Source organism: Oryza sativa, chromosome 12 (assembly GCF_034140825.1).
Source record: "Oryza sativa Japonica Group chromosome 12, ASM3414082v1".
NCBI classification, from domain to species: Eukaryota; Viridiplantae; Streptophyta; class Magnoliopsida; order Poales; family Poaceae; genus Oryza; species Oryza sativa.
The window spans coordinates 14,885,637-14,901,439 of NC_089046.1; positions in this window are offsets into that span (position 1 = coordinate 14,885,637).

Sequence of the window (15,803 nt, forward strand, 5' to 3'; positions counted from 1 at the left end):
TTAATAATAAAATCACATGACACATCTACAACATGGGACAAATGACAGCACAAATCACAATATCACATTAACTGATTATCATGTTTATTGTCCAAAAGAAGCACTTAATTCACACAGGACATCACATATCATAATATCATATGACACATAGCCCTATTGCAGGTCCATAAATAATGTCCAATTGTATAGACAAATAAAATACTAGAACTAATAAGTCACAATTTGCTAGCTGATGTTAAGTAGTGCCAATAGAGTGGTCGCATAGTCAAATAAAAACCGGATTATCTACAAAACAGTCTATCGGATAATCCACATCTACCGGATATTACCAATACCACATCCGGCTACATATTCACAACCGAATCCATATCCGTCGGATATCTACAAACCCTTTTCATATCCTCACTTCGGACTGATTCGGAGCGGATCGGATTGGATCCTCACTCAAGCTAGAACTTTGCACTAGGTCAGTGAGCTCAGCACCCATTGCCACCTTTTCCACGGGCATGCTCGTTGCCTCCTCATTTTGACTCCACCTATGTATTTCATCACATCTCCATTCCCACCTCCGGTGCACGTTAACCTAGGACTCCACCACCACCTCATATCCCAAATGGAATTCAAGCTCTGAGCGGTGCGAGAGGGTGGAGGATGGAGAATAGACGTGCCATAGCCAGCACAACCGAAATCCACCCGGGAGGCCATGCTGGACTTGAACTAGACCAGGTGACGCATCGAGGATGCATTAATACGTACGTATAGCAGACTGGTAGAGGATGAAGAATGGACAAGGTGTCAATGGTTGATCTCGGTCAAGCTCGAGCCGGAGACGTAGATAGTTGTGGGGCTCTAGCTTGATCCCACCTTCATCAGTGAGCCCAAGCCTCCTTCATAGATTGACGGCACAACCACCCTCTAGCGGCGGCAGTAGCTCCCGGGGAGGAGAGGAGCACAAGGCAACGGTGGTCCTTTGGAAGGCAGAAGAGGTGAGGTGGAGGCCAAGGCCGAGGAGAGGTGAACCTTGGGGGTGGTGCAAGCAGCGACGGAGGACAGAAGGGTGTCCACGAGCTCCACCACCTCGAGCTCACTGTTGGATTACTTGTGCTCAGCCACCACCTTGGGCTATCAGTGCTTGCCCCCACCTCAACCTCCAAGTGCTTCCGCCACGGGCTCCACCTTGAGGGTCCATCCCTCCTCTCCGCCGGCTTCTCCCTCCGTTGTCACTACTGCAACTTCATTTGCCACAAGAGCGATCTTCGATCCGAGCATGCGAGAGAGGGAGAGAAAAGGGACAGCTCGGGGATCTAGGGGAGGAAATGAGAGAGGTGGGTGACAAGTGGGTCTAGGGGTGGACAGGAAGCTTGTGGCTCGTTAGCTCGCTCGGCTCGTGACAAGCTTGACTCGGCTCGTTTGATTTTCCTAACGAGCTGAGAGATAACGAGCCAGCTCAAGCTGGATCGCGAGCCGCTCGCAAGCCTTAATGAGCCAGGGCACATGAGCTGTGGGCCTTTGGAATTGGATTTTGGCAGAGAATGGAGGCCCAACAGCCCAACTCGGCAGCAAAAAACACTAGTGACTGATCCCGATCCCGATCTGGTGTGGCCAATTCCGATCAATCCCCTTCTCTCGTTCTCATCCTCCCCGCCACCAGCCACCACCCGCCAACCGCCACCGCCAAGCGCCGCCACCAACCGTCACCCGCCAGCCACCACCGCCAAGCGCTGCCGCCACGCTCCGCCGCCAGCCGCCAGCCGCCACCGCCGCCACCAGCCACCTACCGGCCTCCGCCGCCGCATCCGGCCACTCCTCAGTCACCGTCCACCGAAGGAACTCAACGCCGCCAACCCCATGGCCATCGGCGCCGCCGCCGCGGGAGCACCACCGCCCACCGCACCAAGCACTCTCTGCCGCCACCGCCCGCCACTCTCTGCGCCGCCGCCACCCGCCATCTCGCCATGCACGCCGCTGCTTACTGCGAGTCTGCCATGGAGCTGGGTTGTTGGTTTGGCTCGCAAGCCGAACGAGCCAGCTCAAGCTTTCAAACGAGCCGAGCCGAGCTTGGTTTCTAGCTCGTTAGGATAATGAACCGAGCCGAGCCGAGCCAGTTCGTTATCCTAACGAGCTAGACCGAGCCGAGCCGAGCTGGCTCGCTATCCACCCCTAAGTGGGTCCTAGTTTTTTTTTAACATGTTTTGCTGAGTAGATGCAACCTAAGCACCACGTAAGCAAGTACCCATGGTTTGGGTACGTATTATTGTTAGGAATCTAGCAAGTACAAATTATGCAATGATGGACATAATTAACCGTAAATACGAGTACCCATGTTAAATTTTGGATTTGAACATGGGTGGACTTGTTCAACCACAGGTAACCAAACCAGTTAAGCTACGCATCCTTCGATGGTACACCTGTGGACGCATATATCTATATATATCCACTATCCACTCCCTCTCAACATGATCATCAGTACATTCACATTCTCATACCGAGTGATGCCAAAGCGACAAGAGTATAAGTTGAAAAAAAAGAGGCCGGCCTAGGAATGAGTTGTATGAGGAAAACGTCTTCACCGTGATAGTTTTTCTGCACAGCTTGCTATGGTGGTTTCACCTCGTTTGTGCTGTTTCGTGCGCCTGCTTAGTGACCTTCCAGGCCTCATCAGTGAACTGAGCATAGGATTGCAACCTGTAAGACATGGAGGGCTCGAGGTCACGTAGCTGTACGCTAAAAGTTACACTTAATTGATGTAATTTGTTTAATCTTGAAATTTTATCTGTTCTTTTAATTAATTAAAAGGGGTTAAGGTGACAAGCCTACAACTCAAGCCATGTGGTGTGCACCCCACTAGACCCTCACTCGATCAGGATTCCTTGATGCAGACAATTTGTCCCATTAATGCAGATAATGGAAGCTGTATGAGTGTATGTCCATTTTGAACTGTGCCAACTTATATGGTTAATTTCATTGCTATGCATAGGGATCACATTGGGGGGGGGGGGGTTATGATTTTAGTAATGGAGATCCAATTTCAACTTAAAGACTGAGGGACTGCTTGGGAATTCTGTATATCTTACCGTAGTAATTAAAGTGCAACTGTGATTTTCGTTATCTACAAAGATACCAGTGGAATGGAAATCCCTGGTAAACTGGCCGTTTGGGAAATGGATTACCAGCGAAACATGCATTTTCAAAAAAAAATAAAAAATGATTGCCTAGCAATGACGGAGAACTCAAAATCAATTCGTCAAAGCGTGAGTATTGCATTGATAATGATAAAAATAGATCAACGGGTACTAAAATTCAGCAACAGATTCTAACCAAATCATGGGCATACCGACAATTGAGGCTGGCATGAAAAGTCATGTGACAATAGAGATGGCAGCACCAGCATGGATTGAAATTGGCGGAGACGGCTCCAGCTTCAGCTCTGTCTCCACTGATTTATTTTTAGATTTTGCATATATTTTATGCCATTAATACACATTTTCAATGTTCTATCGATAATATAAGTTGGTCTATATATTTTGCATATATAGATAATATCATGTGTTCAACGTCTCATGCATACGAGAGAAACCATTTAGCAATGTTCGATTGAAAAAAGCAAAGAAACATATGAACACATGATAATAAAGCTATAAAGCCCAAATAATACTAATATAAGTTGGTAGAACCATCGAAAAAATATAGATGATTTTAAAAATAGGATTTTCTATACCATAAAATAAAATTTATTACTCCAAAAATAAAAATGCAAGTTAAACTAGATAAATATAAAAAACAAATTAAATGTGTTTACACACAAAGTTTTTTAGATTATTTTTAAATTCTATAGTCAACTTATAATCAGGTGTATTCAAATCTTGATAACATATAATAGTTATATTATAACTAAATACATTATAGCACCTGGAGCTAACATATAATAAGCAATATCATAATACTTTTTTAAATAATTTAGGTGGCATATAATAATTAATCTCATGATAATCTTCAAAATAATTTCACATCATAATTTATGGTCAAATATCACTTAACAATTATATAACACTAACTGAAATCTACATGCATGAAAAATGAAACAACATTATGTTTTTTAATTATATCTGATTTAATTTTTGTTTGTGTGAGATTGAGATTCTCAAAGTTTATTTTTATTTTTCATAACTATTGGATTGGTATGCTCAGGCAATGATCTTGCTATAATACGACCCCTTAATCTATCACAAGAATTATGGTCATATACGTTTTTTCTTTGCCAAATAGGTTTGATAACAAATGAACAATCCTATAACATGAGCATGAAACTATTCATGATATTTTCTCTTATAGTAGAGGAATTATAATATAATGGTCATAAGTGATAATTGATGAATGTAATGCCATAAACCACAGTGACATAACTATAAGTGCACCTCAACAAATTAGTTATTATAAATAATTTTGGGAAATAAATACAATTTTAGAATTAGTAAAGGTGTCTCATGCAATTATGGACAATAGGTGATGAAAACAAACAAGATGCTAAAATATAGATCTTTGTCAAAATATAAACAATGATATAATAATCTGAACATTGTCACGGTCACGTGTTTGTTTAGCTATATATATTTTTAGTGATCAACTTCACTCATTTCTAAAGATGACATTGTATTTGTACCATAAAAATTAAGCAGTTTTGATTAACACCATAAACAAAATTGTGTCTAAACAAAACATAAAGAAACTATATTTTATGGGAAGAACCAAATAACTATTTGCATCATATCCATCTTCTCTTTGTTTCCCTAGAGGGCACCGAGCATGGATACCACAACTATAGCATGGGGCACACATATGGTTGACTTGAGGCAGGCTCAGTGGAGGCCACCATTGATAATAGTGTTTAACTTCCTACTTACTGGTGCAATAGTCTTTAAGGGTGTCGATAGTGAACTAGGATTAATTAAAATTGTGCTCCACAATGGTCGTGAGGCTGTGAGAGGCACGACTATGTCGACCCATGCTTGAAGGAATCTTGATGGTTCCCCCCATTAGAGGGGCATGTCTATTTTTTAACGGTGCTATCCTAATAACCAATAGAAGAGTTAGTTTTAGAATACTTATCCGTAGATTTAGAAATAAGTGTTGGCATAAACATTTAGGTAAATAATTGAAATAAAGTTTTATGTATTAATGATGTATTAGACTTATTTTGGTGGTTTAGATGGAGTTCCATTTATTAAAATCATATCTATGTTTTAAGAACAATGATAATAAGTAATGGTGATAATAGGAGAGTTTACACTTACCTGGACAAAAGTGAATTTTGATTAAATCTAAGAGACATTCTTATCATTTATATTAAAGTCTACGGTCTATTTCACAACATAATTTTTTATTACTACGAGGCAAAATCTATAATTTGTTATATATATATGGTGAGATATGACTTAATTCTCTTAGTATTATTTATATAATCAATAAATAAGATGCCTGTGCATCTGCACGGGCTTCCTTTCTAGTTGTCTATAAAAGGAATACTAAAAGAAGCCATATCTATAAGAAATAGACCATAGATTTTGATATATACTAAATGATCAGAATAGCAATCATATCCAACCAAAAATCACTTTATCCTGGTTATATATAAATTCATCATTCACCACAACTTATTATTATTGTCTTGAAATATGAGTGTCTTTTTAATAGATGGAATTGCAGCTGTATGCAAAAATAAACCCTATACATCATTAATACCATAAGAAGATAATCTCCACATCATACCAAGTGCCCATGTCTCACAGGCGTCCAAATTTATATATAAATATTTAAAAATACCGCTTCTACCAATTAATAGGATAAAATAATTAAACTTTTATATGAATTCTCCTTTGACGATCGGGTGAAGCCAACTTAGCCGCTAAGGAGTTTTCTCTAGTGCCTTGATTCATGGGTCCCACATTATTATAGTCGTGCTCCTCAAGATGAGTGTGGAGCATAATTTTATCAGCAAGTAGGCCAGTTAAGCTCTATTGTCAATGATAACCTCTTACTCGGACCACCTTAACTGAATAATGAATACTCCTATATAATTACTACAATGTAGCCAGTTGAGATCTACACTTGGCATCCTTTAGGGAATGAGTGAAAGAAATGAAGGTGATAAAAAAAATTTTCTTTTGTGTCTTGAGTTTATTTATTGTATAGAGTAAACATAATTTGTTTAAGGTGTTCATCAATAGTACTAAATTTTAGTGCTATTAGTGAGACTAAAAATATAAGTGCTCGCCACCACCTCAACCTCTGAGTGCTTCCGCCATCGGGCTCCTCCCTGCAGCAACTGCATTTTCCATGAGAGCGATCTCCGATCCGAGCAAGTGAGAGAGGGAGAGAAAGGGGACAGCTTGGGGATCTAGGGGCGGAAAAGAGAGAGGAGGATGACAAGTGGGTCCTAGTTTATTTTAACACGTTTTGCTGAGTAGATGCCACCTAAGCATCATGTAGGAAAGTGTCACCTATGTTTGCTCTGAGGGAGTGAATTTAAATGGATTTGAGAGTTGAGAGGGTTCAATATCCGATTTTATAGTTGAGGGTTGTATTTTAGACAAACACAACAATTGAGAGGAATAAAATGGACTAATCCTTTTAACATGTGGTTTGGTAGGTATTGTTGTTAGGGTTATCTAGTCAATGACCTGTACATCGCACGGGCCATAAAATTTATGTTTTGTGTAAATTTTGTAAGAACTGAGGTTTTTAGGCATCTGTGTAACACAAACACCATTTGTTGCATTTTATTTCAAGGAACCTATGTTTTACAGCAAAATAGTCATATTCCATTATTATACATGGTATTGTTTATGTGTGTATTCACAATTATTTAACGTTTTGCATTATTTAATTACTGTTCTTGGCAAGTTTAATAATTTGCAGCATTAAACCGTTTAATTTATTTTTAGATTTTGCATATATTACAGAATACACAAGTTCTCTGATTTTGCATACGTCATTCTCACTAAATACACAAGTTGTTCTACTTGTTTACACCCATCACCTAAGTTTACGTACCTTGAGTATATTTTACTGGTTACAATATATTCTGGTGTTACAAATATCATTATTCTTTACATTTTTGGGGTTTCTTTTTTATCTTAGTTTAATTACTGTTGCAAGATTTTTTACTCACGAAAATATTTTTTTAGAATATATTTGGTTCATTTATTTTTACATTTTGTGCAAACATTATGACATATATAATACACACTTTCCATGTTCTATCGATAATAGTGCGAATTTTTCCATGGGAGGAAATATCTTATATGTAAGAATGTAGCTGTTTGTGTCATAATTTGGCAAAGAGTTAGTTTTATTTTAGTAGGTCAGATTATTTTGAATAGCTGGTGTATTTTTGAGTGGTTTCCTTGAAAGGTCAAATTTAGTGTGGGTGTGGGTGCAGGTGCAGGAATCAGTAATGCACTGGAAGATTGTGTTTGCAAATCACTAAGTTATTGCAGCAGTTGACTCTGCTTGGAGATGGAGCGCATCAGTGTTGTGTGCATGCAAAGGTGCAGTCGATGCCTTGCCTGGAGTTGACGCCTCGATGGAGATGCAAGTAGATGGTATGCAGTTGTGTGCAAGTAGATTATATGCGGCCGGAGCGGCAGTGGTGGTTGACGACGAATTGTGTTGGTTACATCTGACCGGCTGATCGCACGAGACGATGAGAACGTAGCAGAAGACATGGTCTGGAATTTGTGTGCAGAGAATACAACCGGATTGGTAAAACTGCATCCAGGATGAAGACCAAAAAACCGCCAGGCGGATCTTCACGCGGTAGGCAACGTATTTTACAGATATGTTAATATTCCTATTATTTGGATAGGACACCAAAGACCAGACTGCTATATATATAGCGCATTGCTGATTAGATTGAGAACCCCCAAAAATTATCAATCTACTATTTTGTTATTTTCTATTTTGTTTTTACGGCTGAGTTCTGACAACCCTAGAATTTAGTTAATCTTTACTGTTTTGCGCTGAAAAACGGTCGTGTTTCTCCACGAAAGTGAGGAGGTTATCCTTTGCTAATTTGCTCCGAAACTAGTCGTTCGTCATCGTGTAAGTACAATATTTATCTTTGCTAATTTACTTGTAAATTAGTCGTGTTATTCTACGAAAGTGAATTATTCTCAAAGTCAGGTTTTGATCTATCGATTTTGGCGACTCTGTTGATTACACCGCAAATCATTAGGTGATTTTGTGTTAGCCACGAAAAAGCGATTAATGCAGTGATGGACATACGCAACCTTTTTCAATGAAGCTGATTATATATATTTATGTCATCCATGCACAATCACATAACCATATTCAATGGTTCACTTTTTTTAATAGAAACACAATACAAACGCAGGTGCCCGCTCACCCATATGAACGCACACATGTACACCCTATCTATATGAGTACCTCTGAAAAATTGGGCCGGCATATCTTGAGATTGACCAAGTCACTACAAGTGTTGTCAACGGATACGTTGCTTACCACTGAAAGAATAATTAGCCGTAAATACGAGCACACATATAACATCTAGGATTTGAACCACTGAAAGAATAATTAGCCGTAAATACGAGCACACATGTAAAATCTAGGATTTGAATCTGGTTCCGCCACAAAAACCTAACCAGTTGAGCTGCGCACCCTTCACCGATTCACCTAATTAACCATGTGTTCACATATATCTATATATATATATCCACCTTCCACTCCCTCTCAACATGATGATCAGTACATTCACAGTCTCATACCGAGTGATGCAAAAGCGACATGAGTATAAGTGAAAAAAATAAAGGTCGGCTAGGAATGAGTTGTATGAGGAAAACGTCTTCACCGTGATAGTTTATCTGCACAGCTTGCTATGGTGGTTTCACTTCGTTTGTGTTGTTTCGCGTGCCTGCTTAGTGACCTTCCAGGGCTCCTCAGTGTGCTGGACCTGGGATTGAACCTCTAAGACATCGAGCTCATGTAGTTGTTGCATCAATCTCTTGAAGCGGTGCCTCAGTGCCATGGGCAGGGGCGCCCACGTGCACACATTGGCTAAGAGTGACACTCAATTAATGTAATTTGTTTAATCTTGAAATTTTATCTGTTTTTTATAAGTTACAATGGGTTAAGGAGACAAGCCTGCAACTCATGCCATGTGGTGTGCACTCCATCAGACCCTCACTCGATAAGGATTCCTTCATGCAGACAATTTATCCCATTAATGCAGATAATGGAAGTTGTATGAGTGTATGTCCATTATGAACTATGGTAACTTATATAGTTAATTTCATTGCTATGCATAGGGATCACATTGGAGGGAAATAATTTTAATAATGGAGGTCCAATTTCAACTTACAGACTGAGAGACGGCTTGGGAATTCTCAATATCTCTACCGTCGTAATTAAAGTGTAACTATAATTTTCGTTGTCTAGAAAGATGCCAGTGGAATGGAAATCCCTGGTAATCTAGCCGTTGGGAAATGGATTACCAGTGAAACATGCATTTTCAAAAAAAAAAAATGATTGCCTAGCAGGGATCGAGAACTCAAAAACAATTGATCAAAGCGTGAGTATTGCATCGACAGTGATCAAAATAGATCAACGGGTACAGGAATTCAGCAATAGATTCCAACCAAATCCTGGGCATACAGACAATTGACGCAGGCATGAAAAGTCATGTGACAATAGAGATGGCAGCACCAGCATGGATTGACATTGGCAGAGACGGCTCTAGCTTCAGCTTTAGCTCCGTCTCCACCAATTTATTTTTGGATTTTGCATATATTATGCCATTAATATAGATTTTCCATGTTCTATCGATAATATTAGTCTTTTTTTTTCATGGGAAGAAACATCTTTTCTGTACAAATCCTGTAAGGACAAATTAATGTTGTGATGGAAGACATCTTTTTTTCCAGAAGCTCATTTATGTGATGCATCAACGATCAGTCGTTCACATAGCCATATTCACTAGTTCACCTACCCATGTATCTATATATATCCCATCTTCCGCTCCCTCTCAACATGATCAGTTTATCACTCGTCCCATACGCCATGCACACAAATTAACATCGCGGAGATGATCGAGCAAGACCAATTCGATGCCAAAACTACGTGTCTAGTACCATGTGTGAAATTGAGGCCTAGGAATGAGCTGTATCTGGAAAACGTCTTGATCATGGTAGCTTGTTTTCACAGCTCGACACCATCGTTAGAGCTCTTGTGTGCTTTTTCACACGCCAGCACAGTATGAAACTTCAGGGCTCAGCTGTAGATGGGACACTGGGAGCAGTAGATGGGACACGGGCCGGGAAGCAAGCCTCCACGAGCCAACATTGCCACGGCGTCAAGCTTAATTGATCTGGTGCCGCAGTACCCTGGGCTGTGTCCGATACTTCCGTAATCCAACTCACTCCCTCTCGGTTTCACATGCGCACGCTTCCTAAACGGTATATTTTTTTGCAAAAATTTACTATGTGAAAGTTGCTTTAAAAATTCATATTAATCTATTTTTTTAAAAAAATTAGCTAAATACTTAATTAATTATACGCTAATGAGTCGCTCTATTTTACATGCAATACAGATTAGTTCCCATCAGTAGCAACGAACGCAGAAGGGGACGGCCATTCGCTGCCAGTGTAAGATAACTATAATTTTGTGTTAACGAAAAATACCAGCGAAGATAGAAAACCCCGGTAATTTTGATTGTTTGGGAGATGCATGGATTACCGGTGAAAATATGTATTTTCCAAAAAAAAACAGAGAGAGAGATCATGATAGCTACCTAGCAGGAAAAGAGAACTCAAAATTGATCAATTTGTCAAAGCGTCAGAAATAATAATCAAAATAGATCAACAAGTGGAAGGGCGAACGAACACCAGTAGACGCCGTGGAAGTGGGAAGAGTGGAGTGCTCATTGATCGGCCTTGTTGGCTGAGGACTCCTGGGTGTGGGCTCAATGGGAGTTTCTCCCTCGGTTTTAATTTTTTTTAATAAGACGTATGGTCAAACGTTGTGCGAAAAGTTAAAATGGAGGGGTACTATTTTTCTACGCCTAATGGGCCTTCTCCAATAGATTTTTATCTAAAAACTGGCTCATCCAAGCACATATTGTGTTGGTTCATCTTGAAATATTACATGGTGGTATTTTTCACCTGTTTTGTGCAAAATATTGAGCTTTAGTGCAGACCCTAAAGTTTTTTTTTTCTTAAAAAAGTATCATGCAGGTTCCAAGTCGGTAGACAGTTAGATTAATTTTTATTTAGATAAAGCCCATGTTTGACTCTTAGCCTCTAAACTAGAGTATAATGCGCGTTGGGATAGTATTTCTGATAAACCTTTTTTGTCCCCCTAAAGCACAAGAGAATTGCGCTTCATTTCTTTTAGAAGAGAAGAAGAATAAAGAGGGGAAAATGATCCCACCCTAAGAGCATCTCCAACAGATGTACAAAATTAAAACCCCACATATCCTATATTGGGGACAGAAAAAAAAATATTTGACCCAAAATACACTCCTTTAAAAGATGCCTAAAATATTGGTTCCCAAAATTTTAAAATTTACCACATCATCATTAGTGGGCCTTCTCAACTAATTTTCTAGGCGCTCGCTAAAATCGCGCGCGAGCGCGTGGTGGAGGAGATCGCAATGCGCGTGGAGGACTGGACCTGGTCGATCGTGATCCTAGTCGCGCGGGAGATCACGTGTGAGCAAGTATAAACCAGGGAACGACGGCGAGTGAGAGATACTCAAAGCAGGCAACGGCAGTGAGCTGCAAGGATTGGTGACAGTCACAAGCACTTGTGCGTTTAAACCATTCTAGCACAGGTTGCAAAATTTTGCTAACAATTCTTTGTTATATTTCCTTTTTCTCACGTTTCTGATCTGACAATGTATTTATGGAAAAATCTTGATTTGATATGATGAATAAATATTTAGAAAAACGAAATTTCTAGCTGATCATTCTACATGACAGTGTCATTAATCTGCAGGTTAGAATTATAGGCAACCCTCATGTTAGGATTTTCTTCTATCAATCATGTCTTTTTTATATATATTTTGATCTGACAATGTCGCTAGGTGAAAACTTATTTAGTTGTGATGATTAATGGTTGGCCAGTTGATTTGATCCGTGATGAGTCGTCCTCGCTCCTCAGATCAACGGCTTGTGGATGAATCATCCGACATGATGATTTTTTTTGGGGGGCGCAACACAAAACCTGCATAGCTATTGGCACTTTGACAATGCACCAAAACATGGTGGGTCTGTGATGGGACATGAAGTGGTTGATCACAACAGAGAAGCACGTCACTTGAGATTATACCAATACTATTTTTCTGATAATCCTACCTATGGCCCAGTTTTATTCAGACGCAGGTTTGTATTAAGCCTATTTTATTTGATCGACCTTTATTATATGAATAGCCAATTATTTATGTCTGCGCAGGAATAGAATGAGCAGACATAAATAATGAGGCATAAGTAATGGAGAAAAAAACAGAGACATGCTCATTCTATTCCTGCGCAGACATAAATAATAAGGCATACGTATCTATTCATATAATAAAGATAGATCAAATTAAATTGGCTTAATACAAACCTGTGCCTGAATAAAACTGGGCTATAGGTAGGATTATCAGAAAAATGGTCTTGGTATAATCTCAATTGACGTGCTTCTTCTTTTGCGATCAACCACTTCATGTCCCATCATAGACACACAGTGTTTTGGTGCATCATCAAAGTGTCAATAGCGATGCAGGATTTGTGTTGCGCCCCAAAAGAAAATCATCATCGTCGGACGATGATTCATCCACAAGCCGTTGATACGAGGAGCGAGGACGACTCATCACGGATCAAATCAACTGGCCAACCATTAAACATCACAACTAAATAAGTTCTCACCTAGCGATATTGTCAGATCAAAATATAAAAAAAAAACGTGATTGATAGAAGAAAATCCTAACATGATGGTCGTCTATAATTTTAACCTGCAGATTGATGACACTGCCATGTAGAGGATCAGCTAGACTTTTCGTTTTTTTCCAAATATTTATTCATCATATCAAATTAAGTTTTTTTCCATAAAAACATTGTCAGATCAGAAACATAAAAAAATGAAATACAACAAAGCATTGTTAGCAAAATTTTGCTACCTGTGCTAGAATGGTTCAAACGCACAAGGGCTTGTGCCTGTCACCAATCCTTGCTGCTCGCTGCCGTTGCCTGCTTGACTATCTCACTCGCTGTTGCTGACTGGTTAATTTGTACTTGCTAACTCGTGATCTCCCGCGCGACTAGGATCACGATCGACCAAGTAGTCCAGGTCCAGTCCTCCGTGCGCATTGCGATCGCCCCCTCCGCGCTCGCAGGCAATTTTAACGAGCGGGTAGAAAATTAGTTGAAAAGGCCCACTAATGATGATGTGGCAAATTTTAAAATTTTGAGAACCAATATTTTAGGCATCTCTTGGAGAAGGATTGTATTTTGGGCCTTTTTTATTTTGGGCTGTCCCCAAAATAGGATTTTTATGTTTCTAATTTTATATATCTGTTGGAGATGCTCTAAGAGGCAGAAAATAAATTCCATGTTAAAAAGTCTAACGACCATACAGAACCAAATGGACGAACTAAGCATCTTGGGCGACTGACCGGACAAGAAAGACCAACACAGTTATTTCTGGTAAACATTGTACGCTCCCGGTGCATACAACTCGAATGGAGGTGATATGGGCATACAACCCAACACAGTTATAGAGAAAACCAAAAATCCCAGATTCCATCAGCCCAACCAGGTCGATCGGCCCAGGAAGAGCTCAACGCGTACGGCGGCCTGTGACTCCGTCACCCTGTAGTATATCCGAGAACTATGGCCTGTTAAACTTTGCTCTAGGATCACCTAGGTTAGATCTAGGTCAGGTGGTTCTATTTGGGTTGATGTTTGAACAATAGAGATTGAAAAGGGAGAGGGTTTAGATAGACCGACCGGTTGAGGTGTTGGAGGATGAAGAAGCGTCGGCCATCGTCGTCGTCGTCGCGTGGTTGTCGCGGATGCGGCGCCGGTGAGGTTGACGGCGATGATGGCTGCGGTAGTGGCGGTCGTAGATGTCCCGGCGATGAGGCGTGGCGCGGCGGTGGCGTTTCCCGTCACTGGCTGCGCCCCCTCTCGATCAGTTAGGGTTTGTGGGGTGGAGTGGCGGCGGCGACGAACCTCGTACCGTGTGCCGCCCCGACCTCCACCCCTTTTATATGGCGCTCAGTGTGACGGGGGCCCACCAGCTATTGGACTGGCCGCCCCCGAACAGGGCGCGGTCAAGGTCCGTTGTGCCGTTGGGCCCGACGGATGGGAGATCTATCTAACATTCTCCCCCTTGATCTCACTATTTCTTTTAGCTTTTTCTATTCCATCACAGATTTGTAAATAGAGCATGTTTCATCGTCACGGTCAATCACCGATGGATTCGACAGCCACTATACATATCTCTATTCAGAAACAGATACTTTTACTTTTGGGCCCTGTAGTCCAGGATTCATAAGGCTTCCCTTAAACCCATGCCAGCTACATGTTCCTTGAACATGTTGGGTGGTAGGCCTTTCGTGAGCGGATCCGCGAGCATCCTTTCTGTTCTAATGTGCTCGAGACTGATTGTTTGATCCCAGACTTTGTCCTTCACAACATAGTACTTTATGTCAATGTGTTTGGCAGCACCACTTGACTGATTGTTGTGAGCATACATTACCGCGGGTTTGTTATCGCAGTATAACTTTAGTGGTTTCTTAATACTGTCAACCACCTTTAAACCGGGTATGAACTTCTTTAGCCAGTTCACCTGCCCCGTTGCCTCATTTGCCTCATAGCATGCTATAAACTCGGCATACATAGTAGACCCTGCAGTGATAGTCTGTTTTGAGCTTTTCTATGAAATAGCTCCTCCTGCCAAGGTAAACACGTATCCCGATGTTGACTTTGTATTATCTTTTCAAAGTCAAAATCTGAATACCCCACTATCTGGAGTGATTCTGATCTTCTGTAAGACAGCATGAGGCCTTTTGTTCCTTGCAAATAACGCAAGACTTTCTTTACCAATTTCCAGTGCTCTGGGCCTGGATTACTCTGAAATCTGCCAAGTAACCAGGTAACAAATGCCAAGTCAGATCGTGTGCACACTTTCGCGTACTGTAGGCTTCCTATAGCTGACGCATATGGCTTTGTTTTCACTTCATTGAGCTCATACTAATTTCTGGGACATTGCGATGCCCCATACTTTTCGCCTTTCACTATAGGAGCAGGTGTCGCATCGCATCTGTACTTGTTGAATTTCTTCAACACCTTTTCTATATATGCCTTTTGAGAAAGTCCTAATGCATACTTTGTTCTATCTCGGTGAATCTCTATGCCCAAAACATATGAAGCCTCACCGAGGTCTTTCATGTTAAAGTTTGAGAACAAGAATTTCTTTGTTTCCTGCAGTAGACTGACACCACTACTAGCCAGTAGAATGTCATCCACATACAGAATTAGAAAAATGAATCTCCCATTCTTAAACTTTGAATAAATACAGTTGTCCTCGACATTCTCTTGAAACCAAAATTTCTTTATTGTCCCGTCAAACTTCAAATGCCACTGTCTCAAAGCTTACTTTAATCCATAAATGGATCTCTTTAGACGGCATCCCATATTTTCGTTTCCTTTCATGACAAAACCTTTCGGTTGCGCCATGCATACTTTTTCCTCCAAATCTCCATTTATAAATGCCGTTTTTACATCTATCTGATGTAATTCCAAATC